General features: G+C 45.5%; 1 protein-coding gene across 1 annotated transcript in view; it reads right to left on the bottom strand.

Moving 5' to 3' along the window:
* The window catches only part of FAM135B (family with sequence similarity 135 member B), a 264276-nt gene extending 264138 nt beyond the window's left edge, over positions 1-138 (bottom strand). The window contains exon 1 of the mRNA XM_059874287.1: positions 52-138. The gene's annotated coding sequence lies outside the window, so the exon portion shown is untranslated. The remainder of the gene's footprint in view (positions 1-51) is intronic.
* Between the last annotated feature and the right edge of the window lie 12800 nt (positions 139-12938).

The raw sequence follows: 12938 nt of genomic DNA, 5'->3' as shown, positions 1-12938 counted from the left end.
AAAAGGACCGAGCGCCCGCGCTCTCGGCTCTCGCCCGCTGGCTTCGCTCACCTCCGCGCCCTCGCTTCTCCCCTTCCCTCGCCGGGACGCGGCCAGACCCCGGCACCCGGCGCGCAGCGCGCCCTCGCGGCCTGGAGAGCCGTTCCTGCCGCCGACGACTGGCCCGGTTCCCCGCAGCCCTGCGCACCGCCCCGAGGCTGCGCGTCGGGCGCGGAGGCGCGGCGCCCCCTTTCCCCAGCCTCGGCCCTCTCCGCCGCCAGTCGGCGACGGGAGCCCGCGGGCCGGGCCGGATGCCCAGGAGCCAGACCCCGCCCGCCCGCCCGCCCGGCCCGTGTAAGGGGGCGCAAGCAGCTCGAGACCCGAAGCCCACCGGCTCCCGCCAGCCAGTTCTGGCCGCGAGCATGCTCAGTCTTCGCCTCGGGAGTTGCCCTCCTGAATTAAAGACTAGGATGCCCGGGGAAATAGAAAGGTTCTCTCCAGACCTCACTCTACCCTCTTCCCTGCCCAGGGAGGCGGGGTACGGATGACAGGGGTTAGAGCAGGCGGCAGTGATGGTAAACTTTGAAGAGGGGCCTAGGGGCAACACATGAGATGCCCGAGAAAGGGTGAATGCCCTAAGCAATCAATTTTCCCAATACAGTCAGCAGTGGCTGTCAATCAATTGGCTAACCCATCATTGGCTAGTCACCTACTTCATGCTGGACATTAAAGATTCAGACATGTCTACGATTTGGTCCCCGGAAGAGGGGAGAAGACTGAGGAGAGTTAAACCAACTCCCCGCCTACTGAGCATGCTTAACCAGGCACTGCACATGGAGAGGTCTCTAATTCTTGCCATCTCTGTTTTAGGAAGGACTCCAGGCACCCATGATACAGATAAGAGCCTCAAAGACAAAAGCCAAGATTGGGACTGCAGAGACCAGTGCTTCCTCCTTTAGACTGGGTTGCACTAATTCACAATCCAAGAAGAGATGTGCTTGTAACCAAACTGTTACAACTAGGGTGATTAGTGTCTAACCCAAAGGAATGTGCCCCAAGACCTATGTTCCCACTCACCCCCAACTCCTAATGGGGTAAATAGCATTATGGCTTGTCACTGTGAAGCCTTCTTCTTCATTTCCTGCTCTGCTCATGAAGAGGAGAGGAGGAGCACAGAGATACTATAAAAACTGAGCCTCCAGGCAGTCAGGAGTAGGGAGCTGTGTGGACATTACCCATGTATCGGGACCCAGGGGTCTCCCCATGGACACCAATCACAGATCCCTGGTGGCCAACAAGATATCCAATATCATGCAACTGGAGCACTGTCCTCTAGGTCCTCAGGTGCCCTCGCCCCATGCCCTCATGTAGACAGAAACTCAGGGCCCTGCTCCAAACTGGTGCATTCTCAGCTCGGCTGAATGAGGCTCTGAACAGCTAGGGGACTACAAGAGGTCTTGAGAAAAGCCCTCCCTGACCACTGCCCAGGGTGGGTCTAGGTGGAACCAACTGAAAAGCAGAAGTAACCCTCCACAGTTACCCCACCAGCCAGGGACTGACCCACCATCCGTCAGATCACACAAGCCAGAGACCTAGCATCACCCTGGGGTCCTGGGCTCCCTGCCTGCTTGTCTTTACCCATCCCATTCCACTCGACCCACACACACCTAATGAGATACCGCCTTCGGTCATTTCCACCATGTAAGCAGCAATCAACGTTGTCATTAGCAGGGACCTCACAGGAATTTTTTTTTTTTTTTAATGTCTTACAGTAGGAGGCAGTGAGTACTAGTGTCTCTAGAGAAATGGGTCTCAGCATTATGGTTTGAGGTGGCCATTTCCAGATGGGACAGGAAGACACTGACAGACACGAGCCCAGTCCAGCTCCAGATGAAAGGTAACACCCCACATGAAGAGCTGAGAGATACAGCTGAGTGTGGGGAGCTCCTGGCTGCGTTTGGTTCTGGAGGGAAGGAGGTAGCCCCCCTCACAGGACCAGAGGGGCTCGAGCCCCTTCAGAATGAGCAAGCGATGACAGCTGAGTGGACCTGCATTGTCTCACTGTGTTGTAGAAAGCAGGCTTTCGATGGTGACATCCTGTGGCAAAAAGAAGCAACTGTCTTTTCATGTGCCTGTTGGTCATCTGTATGCCCTCTTTGGAAAGTGTCTATCCAATCTTCTGCTCGGTTTTTAGTCTTAGTTTGGTTGTTTTCTATTGACTTGTGTGAGCTATATGTATGTGTGTGTGTGTATATGTATATGTATTTATATATATATATACACACACACACACATATTCTGTATATTAACCCCTTACTGGTCATATCATTTGCAAATATTTTTCCCATTTAGTAAGCTGTCTTCATTTTGACAAAAATTCCCTTTGAGAAATGCAAATCATAACTACAGTGAGGCTTCCCTCATCATCAAAAGGGCTATAAATACTAACGTTGGAGGAGATGTGGAGAAAAGGGAACCCTCATACACTGTTTGGGGGAATGTAAACTGGTGCAGCCTCTATGGAGAACCATGCGAAGGCTGCTCAAAAAGCTAAAAACAGAACTACTGTGCGACCTAGCAGTTCCACTCCTGGTTAGTTGTTGATGTTGTTTATTTTTTTTTACTTTACAATATTGTATTCGTTCTGCCATATATCAACATGTATCCGCCACGGGTGTACACGTGTTCCCCATCCTGAACCCCTCTCCCACCTCCCTCCCCATACCATCCCTCTGAGGCCTCCAGGACAATATTAAATGCCACAACATTCGAATCATAGGAGTCCCAGAAGAAGTTGTTGTTGTTTAGTTGCTAAGTCAGGTCAGACTCTCTTGCGAGCCCATGGATTGTAGCTCGCCAGGCTCCTCTGTCTAGGGGATTTTCCAGGCAAGAATACTGCAGTGAGTTGCTGTCTTCTTCTCCAGGGGATCTTCTCAACCCAGGGATTAAACCCACGTCTCCTGCTCTCCAGGTGAATTCTTCACCACTGAGCCACCTGAGAAGCCCAAGAATAGAACTACCATATGATCTAGCAGTTCCACCCCTGGGTATATAGCCAAGAAAATGCAAAAACATGAATTTGAAAATCCACATGGATCCCAGTGTTCATAGCAGCATTGTTTACAATAGTCAAGACATGGAAACAGCCTGTGTCCATCAACAGATGGATAGATGGGCCTAGTAGACACCAGACACAATTTTAAACTCATTTCATCTTCACAACAACCCTTAGATAACCCTCTTAGGATGAAACGGAGGCAAATTGCAGAACTTCACTGAAATCACACAACTAAAGGGAGCTAAGCCTGGATTTCAGCTCCTGACTACTGTGTAACGCAGCCTATATGCTCTGTTGTGACTATGGTTTACATTATCTGTCGTCCGTATTTGTAAATTATATAGGAATCCTACCCACATCATCTAATGCAGGGTTATCAACTTGTGCATTATTGATATTTGAGACCAGGTGATTGTCATGAGGACTGATGCTGCCACCTGATACAAAGAGCTGACTCATTTGAAAAGACCCTGATGCTGGGAAAGATTGAGGGCAGGAGGAGAAGGGGACGACAGAGGATGAGATGATTGGATGGAATCACCGACTCAATGGACATGAGTTTGAACAAGCTCCAGGAACTAACAGGGTGTGCTGCAGTCCATGGGATCGAGAAGAGTTGGATTTGACTGAGTAACTGAACTGAATTCAACTGATTGTCATGAAGGCTACCCTGTGCATTATGGGATGTTTAACAGCTTCCTTGAACCCTGCCCACTAGATGCCAGTAGCACCCTGCCCCCCACTCCACCACCCTCAATTTTGACAAACCCAACAATCTCTAGACATTGACAGATGTCCCTGGGCAGGGAGCAGGGTGAAAAAAATCACCCTATATTGAGAATCACTGATCCAAAAAATAGACTTAGGGTAAATTTTGTAACAACTTATAATGAATGCAAATCCAATTTTGAATAAAGTTACTTACATTTTTTAAAATTAGGCCAGAATTTATTAGGTATGATCAGATCATCTTTGTTTTTCCTTGAAGACTGGGCTGGCAAAGGCTTTCTTCCAGTCAAGGTGCTTGCTTGATCTTTTCTTCTTATTCGCTTGTATTTCCATTGCAAGTACATCTATCTTTAATCTATGTACATGTATTTCAAAGGGGGTCTTTTCAAGTTATTTAAACAGTTTGAGAGGATCAGTTTAAATTCATACATGATTGTAATTTAATTCCCTGGTGGCTGAGATGGTAAAGAGTCTGCCTGCAATGCAGGAGACCCAGGTTCAGTTCCTGGGTGGGGAAGATCTGCTGGAGAAGGAAATGGCAACCCACTCCAGTATTATTTCTTGGAGAATTCCATGGACAGAGGAGCCTGAGGGGCTACAGTCCACGGCACCACAGAGTTGGGTACAACTGAGTGACTATCACCTTCACTTTTCAAGCACCTATGTGCTGTAGCATTTCCCATTACGCTGAATGAAGGGAACCACTGTCAAGTTCTACTTGCCATAGGGTGCTTGGAACCACCCCCCGGGATCATGCAAGGCAGGTGCCCATTGACATGTGGACTGAAGGCATCCTCAATCCATCTTCATACTTAACATTAATGGAACAATCATTTTTAAAGGCAGAGTTCAATGTAAATGGATACTTCAATATATTCGGACTCTAGATTCTAAAATATGATAGCCTCGCACTTGCCCACTCCCAACCTAGAGGCCTGCTGTTTAAAAAAAAAAAAAAAAAAATCAATTAGGGATCCATTAGAATCAGAAGGGCCCAATGTTGGCTGAACCAACTTCAGCCATTTCCCACTTATGTGACTTAGGACTACGTGCCTAGGACATAATCTGCCTGAGCACGTTTCCTCATCTGCAGATTTACAGTGTTTAATACACAGGAAAGGACTCTAACCTCAGGCCAGTTATGGTGACCATTCTAATTCATTCTAATTCTTTGCAGCTATGAAGCTGCATTTGTCAGCCCTCCTCGTAGCTGATGAGGAACTTCGTGATGGAGTCCGTACCAAATCGGGTGAGCAGAGGTGATGTGACTTCCTATGGGAGGAAAAAGAGTGGGTGTGAGTTACACACACAGGCTCTCTCTCACACACACACATTCACATAATGTTTCCTCTAGTGGTACAATTCATGTTGATGCATGGCAAAACCAATACAATATTGTAAAGTAATTAGCCTCCAATTAAAATAAATACATGTATATTTTAAAAAATTTTTTTAAAAAAATGAATAAGCCCAGACAAGAAAATGGCCAGTTCAAAATGGAGACACACCAGAGGTTACCTCTGAAGCTCCTGACTGTGGTGGCCTGACCTGCATCAGACTATGATGGGACAAAAGTTAACTTATCTATGTCACCGAGATTTCAGTTAATCTGTTTACAGGTTAGCATTGAATACCTGACATTGGCTAACACTGAGTAGAGAAACACAAACTTCCAAACCACTAGATAATCCCTGGAGTAGGAAATGGCAACTCGTTCCAGGATTCTTGCCAGGATAATCCCATGGACAAAGAAGTCTGGTGGGTACAGTCCATGGGGTCACAAAAGAGTCAGACACGACTGAGCATACACACACACAGATAGTCCCCGGTCAGGGAACTAGATCCCACATGTCACATCTGAGAGTTCACACGTTGCACCTGAAGGTCCCACATGCCACACCTACAGCACGGTGCACCCAAGTAAATAAATGTTAATTTTTTTAATCCACAAGACCAGCAACAGTTGACATGGCCACACCAGGAGATGAATGCTATTACTGCTCACTTTTTTCCTAGATGAGAAAACTAGGCACAGCTAGTTGTTGACTGGAAAAAAGCACTACCTAAAAGTTGAAAATCATTTTACTCAGTGGATTTTTCCAAGGACTTCAGCCTGGAAAACAGCCTCTCAAATCGTTTGAGAGACTGCTTCAAAGAGGTAAGAGGGGAGCTGGGATATATAGGTGCTATGCAAGAGAAAACAGGTAGCCAGAACATCAAAAGATTATTGTTAATTAAAGAAAACTAAATATCTTGAGTTGATGAATTTAGTGCTTTTCTAGCTATGTGTTGTTTGCATATGGAAAGATGCAAAAGTCCGGACTCACCAGAATCATTGCTTTGATACCTACCTTAGCCACACAGGGCCAGTACCCTGTTCTTTCCCACCTTGAGTCCCTTCAGTTCAGTTCAGTTCAGTTCAGCCACTCAGTCATGTTTGACTCTTTGTGACCCCATGGACTGCAGCACGGCAGGCCTCTCTGTCCATCACCAACTCCTGGAGTTTACTCAAACTCATGTCCATTGAGTCAGTGATACCATCCAACCATCTCATCCTCTGTCATCCCTTTCTCCTCCCACCTTCAATCTTTCCCAGCATCAGGGTTTTTTCAAATGAGTCAGTTTTTGCATCAGGTGGGCAAAGTATTGGAGTTTCAGTTTCAAAATGCCCTACTGTAGGTGGTTGTTGTGGCTGAGGGCTTGTCTCCATCCTAAATTCCCTCATAGCTCATCGTTAGGGTGACGACTTGATGACTGCAGCATCCTTTGCTGATAAGGCAGGCAGCATTTCTTTTGTCCACAGAACGTCCCCATGTTGGAAAGCAGCAGAATCAGGGTTTGACCCTAACCAACCGGTCCTAAGGTCTACACATGGGACTTCTGCTCTGTTGCTTCAAAACCTTGGGAGCTTGCCAGGGTGAAGTCCGAAACTGGTTCCATTACTCGGAAGGTAAGGAGAGACCAAAGAAAGAGGCCACTTCAGATGGGCAGGTGACAGGTTTACTAGGCAGGGGACTTACCTCGAAGACTCGTCTTGGGCCTCAAGAGACAAGTCAATCTCCACACTTGCCAGCCCTGATCGCCAAAGTTTGTAGAGAGGCTGTCCTGGGGTTCAATCACATATGACCATCCAGAAGGTCCCAACTGCTATTTAGTCCTCAAGGCTGCATTCTTGGAAAGTGTTCTCATTGAGGGGAAGGTGGGCAGAGTTTACATTCCAAGGACAGGGGAGGGGTAAGGAGCCTCTGAAATGACCCCAGCTCTGGGTCAAATGGCGATCATGTCCTCTCCATGACTTCCTCTGACAAACTCTGGGACATCTCAAAAAAGGTTTATGAGATGAAAGACGGAATGCCAGGCATAGGACTTACTTGCATTTACTTGTCAAACTTCAGGGTGTTCATCACTTTACTACTGAAAAAAGAAGTTGCAACAAATATATCATTAGTATCTTTCAGAATTCAAACACTTTGAAAGAAAACAGAAACTATTGAGTTGATAGTGTGATGACATTAACAAATAAACACTTGAAAGACGATGCTGTGAAAGTGCTGCACTCAATATGCCAGTAAATATGTTAAACTTCTCTGTGGCCACAGGACTGGAAAAGGTCAGTTTTCATTCCAATCCCAAAGAAAGGCAATGCCAAAGAATGCTCAAACTACCGTACAATTGCACTCTTCTCACACGCTACTGACTTCACTTTGACTTTTCACTTTCATGCATTGGAGAAGGAAATGGCAACCCACTCCAGTGTTCTTGCCTGGAGAATCCCAGGGACGGGGAAACCTGGTGGGCTGCCGTCTATGGGGTCGCACAGAGTCGAACACGACTGAAACGACTTAGCAGCAGCAGCAGCACACGCTAGTAAAGTAATGATTAAAATTCTCTAAGCCAGACTTCAGCAATACATGAACCGTGAACTTCCAGATGTTCAAGCTGGTTTTAGAAAAGGCAGAGGAACCAGAGATCAAATTGCCAACATCCGCTGGATCATCGAAAAAGCAAGAGAGTTCCAGAAAAACATCTATTTCTGCTTTATTGACTATGCCAAAGCCTTTGACTGTGTGGATCACAATAAAGTGTGGAAAATTCTGAAAGACATGGGCATACCAGACCACCTGACCTGCCTCTTGAGAAACCTATATGCAGGTCAGGAAGCAACAGTTAGAACTGGACATGAAACAACAGACTGGTTCCAAATTGGAAAAGGAGTATGTCAAGTCTGTATATTGTCACCCTGCTTATTTAATTTATATGCAGAGTACATCATGAGGAACACTGGGCTGGATGAAGCACAAGCTGGAATCAAGATTGCCAGGAAAAATATCAATAACCTCAGATATGCAGATGACACCACCCTTATGGCAGAAAGTGAAGAGGAACTTAAGAGTCTCTTGATGAAAGTGAAAGAGGAGAGTGAAAAGGTTGGCTTAAAGCTCAATATTCAGAAAACTAAGATCATGGCATCCGGTCCCATCAATTCATGGCAGATAGATGAGGAAACAGTGGAAACAGTGGCTGATTTTATTTTTCTGGACTCCAAAATCACTGCAGATGGTGATCACAGCCATGAAATTAAAAGATACTTACTCCTTGGAAGGAAAGTTATGACCAACCTAGACAGAATGTTAAAAAGCACAGACATTACTTTGCCAACAAAGGACCATCTAGTCAAGGCTATGGTTTTTCCAGTGGTCATGTATGGATGTGAGAGTTGGACTATAAAGAAAGCTGAGTGCTGAAGAATTGATGCCTTTGAACTGTGGTGTTGGAGAAGACTCTTGAGAGTCCCTTGGACTGCAAGGAGATCCAACCAGTCCATCCTAAAGGACATCAGTCCAGGGTGTTCATTGGAAGGACTGATGTTGAAGCTGAAACTCCAGTACTTTGGCCACCTGATGCGAAGAGCTGAGTTATTGGAAAAGACCCTGATGCTGGGAGGGATTGGGGGCAGGAGGAGAAGGGGACGACAGAGGATTAGATGGTTGGATGGCATCACCAACTCGATGGACATGGGTTTGGGTGGACTCTGGAAGGTGGTGATGGACAGGGAGGCCTGGCGTGCTTCGGTTCATGGGGTCACAAAGAGTCGGATATGATTGAGTGACTGAACTGAACTGAATTAGATTATAATTGATGCTTTTGAACTGTGGTGTTGGAGAAGACTCTTGAGAGTCCCTTGGACTGCAAGGAGATCCAACCAGTCCATCCTAAAGGAGATCAGTCCTGGGTGTTCATTGGAAGGACTGATGTTGAAGCTGAAACTCTAATACTTTGGTCACCTGATGTGAAGAACTGGCTCATTTGAAAAGACCCTGATGCTGGGAAGACTGAAGGCAGGAGGAGAAGGGGACAGCAGAGGATGAGATGGTTGGATGGCATCACTGACTCAACAGACATGAGTTTGAGCAAGCTCCGGAAGTTGGTGATAGAGAAACCTGGCGAGCTGCAGTCCATGGGGTCGCAATGAATCGGACACGACTGAGCGCTGAACTGACCTGAACTAGCGAGGCTACAATGGTGCCATTGTTTAACTCAACAGGTAATGGGGGCAGAAGCCCAGGGGCCTCCCAGGAACAGCCCTTCCTCCAGGTCCTCTGCTTTGGCTCCTCTGAGAAGCACCTCCATAATACATTTTTATGCATATTTCCTGAGTTTTTCAGATGGTAAAACCACCCGCAAATGGAAGAAATCAACTACTTGATGATCACTAGCTGGTAACTCAGACCTTCTGGCACCCAAGGATTGGCCACCATCGACCACAGAACTGTGCTCGACCTGATCACATACCCTGGGACGCCCGTCCCTCACCTGCAGTAAGCCTTTCTCTGCTCTGAACTCCAGTGTTCTGGTTTGTCTGGCCTCGCTGTGCATCTGGCACACGAACTTGCCTTCAGTAGCAAAGGATATTTGTGTTATATACATATGTATATAATTTTAAGTGGGTGAATCATTCAATTAAATGACTACAGTTGTTCTTTAGGGACAAATTCTTCCTTCTCGAAAGGACACAGCACTGGGAGGCGGCCAGGACCTTCTCACTTCTCGTAATCGAAGTGTCTGGGATGTCAATATCATTCCTGTCTGCAGAAGCACCAGGCCCTGTGCCAAGGCCTTTCCCTCAGTGAGTTATAAAGGGGAGGAATTCGTCGTGAGCCTGGCGCTGAGGCTTGCTTCCTTCTCTGTGAAGTAGGAGGTGAACAGCGTACCATATAGGGTAGTCCTGGGGGCTCAAGGACCCCTGCATAGCTCTGACACCCCGGGGACCCATTCCTCCCTGACTCCTGCTGCCTCCCCAGACCTGCTGTTTACCTTCATTCTGAGATGCCCTTGCAGGGGATGTAAGAGACTCAGTGATCAGGCAATAACTTCCTTAGAAGAACACAGCCAGGGAGCCCAGACCTGGCTGCTAGTCCTGGAACCTGCTAATAACCAGCTCAGTGACTCTGGGAAAATTACTGTGACCCTCTGAGCCTCAGCTTCCTCATCTTTAGAATGGACAGGACTTATAAGAGGAACACTAATGTCCCTCCTAATGTTAATGATTGTGGGCCTCCAGACCTAGGCTCCATTCCCTCTGGGTCTCTCATGGTTTGTGTAAGAAAGTGCAAGTTTGACACAAAGCTCATCACAATATATTACTTTATTTGATATCAGTGTTTTCTCCCTTAACTGAATGTATTTCCTACTATCTTAAGGTTTTTTTTCATTTTGAAATAGATTAACCAGATAAAATGTTTCTACACATATATTATACACATACATAGAGAGTGTACTCATACATGTTCTTTAAAAATAATTTTTAAAAACTGGATGCAATCAATTCAGTTTAAGGAAAAGACCGCTGCCCACACCCCTGAAGTGTCGTGTGCGTCCTTTTGTAATCCTGATGCCATTCAATTGGCTTTTTCCCACTTGTTGGCGTGATTCTGAATTTTGAGTTATTCAGTCCTATGCTTTCTTTGTATATTAATATGAAATGCATTGCTTAGCTGAATCTTTGTATTGAAATATAATGAAGATGCATTTTATTCCATTTATATTGAAATATAATGAAGATTCATTGCTTACTTATTTGGATAAAAATAATTAAATTATATGTGTTCTTCTTCTGAGACCTTTTCCCTCAAGTGTTTTTGAGAGAGAGTCATATTGACTCAAGTACTGTAAATTCATTCTCTATTTCTGTAGAATATTTCATTTAAGAACACAATGGAACTCATTTAAGGAATTCTTCTATTAAGGGACATTTGAGTCATTTCCTCTGTGTGTATATGTGTTCACCGTTTCTAATAAAAATGCCATGAATATTCATGTACTCCTGAATATCCATGAATATTCAGGTACGCGCCTCCTGGTACACCTGTGCCAGTTTTTCTTTCTATTTAGAAGGACAATTGCTGAGTTACAGAGTACATGTGTTCCAATTTTTCTGGGTAGCATCACATTACTTTCCAAACAAGCACTTCATTTCGTAGGAGTATCAGCAGGTGACACGAGTTTCCATGGCGGCATGCGTTTCCAACAGCCGGAAGATCAGACTTTGATCTTGCCTGGGTGATGGATTGGAAATGACGTTTCATTCAGAACAGGTTCTAATTTGCACACTTCTGATGAGCAATGATGCTCCGATGGCTCTACGTGTTTGCTGCCGTTCATGGTTCGTGTTCCCTGGAAATGCTTCTATTTGGCTGATTTTTATTATTGGATTGTTTATCTGTGTCTTATGGGTTTGTACAAATTCTTCATTTATTTATAGAATTTCTTAGGTTTATGTGTCCAGATATCATCTCACCATTTGTGGAAGTTGTTTATCCACATGTCCGTGGTGTCTTTTGAGGAGTAAAAGTGAAAGGGAAAGCCGCTCAGTCACGTCCGACTCTTTGAGACCCCATGGACTGTGTCCATGGAATTCTCCAGGCCAGCATACTGGAGTGGGGTGCCATTTCCTTCTCCAGGGGATCTTCCCTACTCAGGGATCGAACTTGGGTCTTCCACATTGCAGGTGGATTCTTTACCAGCTGAGCCACAAGGGAATCCCAAGAATACCAGAATGAATAGCCTATCCCTTCTCCAATGGATCCTCCTGACCTAGGAATCAAACTGGGATCTCATGCACTGCAGGTGGACTCTTTACTGACTGAGCTATCAGGAAAGCCCCCTTTGATAGTAAACTGCCTTTTATTTATGTCAGTTTAACTTCTCTCTTCACTTTCTGTTGATGGTATGCATTTTGGACCACTTCTCAATCTTGAGGACATTAAGATCCTCCTCTGTATAATTATTTCTTAAATTGTAAGTCGTTGCTTTTTTGTTGTTGTTGTTGTTGTTTTTACCTTTAAATCTCTCATCCAGTTCCCCCACACCATTCATTGTCCAGACCACCCTCAGCCCAGTAATCTTCAGCACCAGCTCTGGTACAGACAAGGCTATCATCCATGGAGGGGGTTGGCTCTGGGTTCTCTATTTTGTTCCACTGATGGAGTTTTCTCCCCCCTCTTATCAATAATATGCTACAACAATATGCTACTGTTTATCATGCTCTAGTTTTACAGTGAACTTTTCTCTTCAGCAGGCTAATGCCACAGGCTTCTCTGGTAGCTCAGCTGATAAAGAATCTGCCAATTTGATTCCTGGGTTGGGAAGATCCCCTGGAGAAGGGATAGGCTACCCACTCCAGTATCCTTGGGCTTCCCTGGTGGCTCAAACAGTAAAGAATCCGCCTGCAATGCAGGAAACCTGGGTTGGATCCGTGGAAAGATCCCCTGAGGGAGGGCATGGCAACCCACTCCACTACTCTTGCCTGGAGAATCCCATGGACAGAAGAACTTGGCAGGCCTGCAGTCCATGGGATTGCATAGAGTCAGACATGACTGGGCACAGCGCAGGCTAATGCCACACACCTGGGACTTCCTCAACTACATATCAGCTATTCTTGGTAACACAAGACTGTAGGAGTTTGCAAGGAATGGAACTAAAGTTTCTTTATTTAATTTTAGAGAAGATTTTGTTAAGTTTCATGACATCACCAATTAGGTTTTTCATTGGAATTGTACTGAATCCACAGAGCAATTGGGAGTAACTGACATATTTATGAAAATGACTGTACATTTATGTCAGTCTTCTAGTGCAGTAAAATATTATCATTTTCTATTTAAACTCCTTACAA

The sequence above is a fragment of the Bos taurus genome, chromosome 14, assembly GCF_002263795.3.
Source record: "Bos taurus isolate L1 Dominette 01449 registration number 42190680 breed Hereford chromosome 14, ARS-UCD2.0, whole genome shotgun sequence".
NCBI lineage: Eukaryota > Metazoa > Chordata > Mammalia > Artiodactyla > Bovidae > Bos > Bos taurus.
The sequence above is the reverse complement of the archived record's forward strand: the minus strand, read 5'-3'. Positions and strand labels throughout refer to the sequence as shown.